We start from the raw sequence: 2,717 nt of genomic DNA, 5'->3' as shown, positions 1-2,717 counted from the left end.
GTCTGAGAGCCATTGGTTCTAATGGATCTGTTAGAGCCTCTGGATAGAGATCTAACTTGTCCATTACCAATGTTAAGCCTGCCTGAGAGTGGCCCTGGGGGTCCCCCAAATCCATTCTCATGCCTACTTAAGTTGGTCCTGGTGAGTCTACTGACTTCTACCTGACCTTTGTCTGCCGCATCCCCTGATACCTCTTCTTCCTCCTCCTCAGCATCATCTGCTGCCTGGAGGTGGAGGTCAGGGTCACCAGTGGTTCCCTCTAAGGAAGGCATGTTCCCATCTGGATTAGCAGAATCTGGGTTAGCAATTCTCCTGGCATCAAAAGTCTCTAAGAGACCAATCAGAAAGGGAATGGTAGGGTTAGAACCCTGTTTTAGCTTTCTGGAGGTACACAATTGTCTCATCTCCTGGAAGCTAAGAGCTGCATATCTGGACATGACCTGTGGAGGGTCAACTGACACAAGGGGAGACTCAGAGTTTCCTCCTTTGTCTGACATGCTTTTCTAGTGTGGTGTAAGTGATGCACCTACCTACACTATTTGTTTGCCTACTGATCCCTTGCTAAGAGTTGTAGTCAAGGTGTGCTAAGCCTTGTTGAACTACAACAGCTGGTTCAGTAGAACTCAGAGTATTCTAAGCTAAGTTATATGTACCTGGGTACTTATGTGATCTTTCACAATGATATTCTTAGGATACGCATGGTAAAACAACAGCAAGCTCAAATCCCAACCACTGCTCACCAATGTGAGAAGTTGGCCTGATATATAATGTTCACTATTCTAGTGAGCACTTTGTATCAGTCCAAAAAACCCTTATTGATGATTGGTTGCAAGTCAACCGTAGACCAGCTATCCTAGTAGCATGGACAAGAGCAGTCTTTAGGCTAGACTCTAGAGGGTGTGTTAAGCCAGCTGTTATACCATCACATATACCCCTTGAACACCAAGTGAAAGGACACCACACAAGTTGTTATGAAAATAAAAGTGTATTTATTTAGAACACAACAACCCTGGACTCTTTATGATGACAGGGTGCTAAGCACAATACAAAGCTCTTACGAAAATACTTTAAGTTGCACAATTTACACAAATGCCCGAGGGGCACGAAAAACCCTATACTCTAAAAGTGGAATGCGAAATTACTAGCAGGTAAGTACTACTCTAATAGACTTTAGGATCGCTAGGACTGGACTACTGAATCTTCAGATTACTAGCAGGAGGCCTAGGGAGATCGGGTGCAGAGTGTGCACTCTCACGCGGGATGCGGGACAAAGTCTATGGTTGCTAGAAATTACAAAGTTAGTGTTATCGGACGAATCCGACTAGGTAGAGCTGAATCGAAAAAGGATCTGGACCCTTGGATAGTGAGGCTATGCTGGGGCACCGAAATGCCGAGGTAACCTAGCCCAGGGGCTGCGGATGCATAGGTCTGGAAAGACGTCGGGAATCCTCGTTGCAGTCTATGGAGCCTGAAAGAAGAAGTTGCTGGCAGGCGACCAGTGTTGAAGTTTGAAGTGATCCAAGCCTGGATCGAAGATGGAAGACACCTGTAAGCAGAGGGGACCAAGTTCTGAAGCACTAGCCAGTGATTAGCTGGGCACCATGGGGTCTGTCCCCCGTTGTCGGACACGTTAAATGTGGTGGTTGTACAGTGTGTAACTTAACAATTGAAGGGAAAAGCTTTGTGTTTGATAATGTCACCTTTAAATGCAACACACTTACAAATTGCAACACTAGCAATGTTATTTATTTGATCCAATGTCCGTGCAACAAAAATTATGTTGGGCAAACATCTCAAAAAATCAAGACCCGGATTTGCCAGCACAGGAGCCGCATTAGATGCCGTACGCCAAATGCCTCATTGGTGGAACACTTCCTGGAGACCAACCATGATGAGGATGACATCCGTTGGACTGTACTGAAGGCACTGAAACTTCCCCAGAGAGGGGGGAGCATGTCCAGTCTCCTGAATAAAGAAGAGCTGAAGTGCATCATATTGCTAGACTCTATTCGCAATGGATTGAATAGGACAGAGGATTGGACATCCCTACTCTGAATGCTCAACTTGATGTACATAAGTGGCTTTTTCCTGTATCATTACAATTTGAAAAGACTTTGAGAATATGGAAATGTGAAGACTAAAACAATGTGTTTGATGTAAATATATAATTTACCGTCTTAATTTCTATGCAGGTAAGTACTTAATCAATAATAACTCAATCGGAAAGAAAGAATCAGAGTCCGTGGTGTTAGAGTTCTTAGGGATTTTATTCCTCAAAAAGGAATGGTCAAGACCAATATATCATGTTCTTCCCACCACAGGGGTGGAAGAAGGGATAGAGAGCGCACGCTACATTTTATTGACAGTACATAGCTTATATACTTAATTCATGTCATAGAAAACAGTATAGTAGGCGTAACAGCTGAGAGAAGACAAGATAACAGTATCCACGTGTTACTAGTACGTAATCAGAAGGCGTGGACTAGGCGTGAACTGGAGGTGTGTGCTAGAAACGTCACCAGGTAGGTGTCACAGAAGGGGTGGCACTAACAGAAATGTTGCAATGTCAGCAGAAAATCGGAAGCTTGGATGCGCGCGCAGCTGCATGACGTGTGATTGACGTGAAACTGGAGGGTGCAGGGGACTTGACATTTACACTGACGGAAAGAGACAGAAGTCTGGCATGTCAGATCAACTTGTACTTCTATCATATCTGA

This window comes from Lissotriton vulgaris, chromosome 7, assembly GCF_964263255.1.
Source record: "Lissotriton vulgaris chromosome 7, aLisVul1.2, whole genome shotgun sequence".
NCBI lineage: Eukaryota > Metazoa > Chordata > Amphibia > Caudata > Salamandridae > Lissotriton > Lissotriton vulgaris.
Note: the sequence above shows the minus strand (reverse complement) of the source record.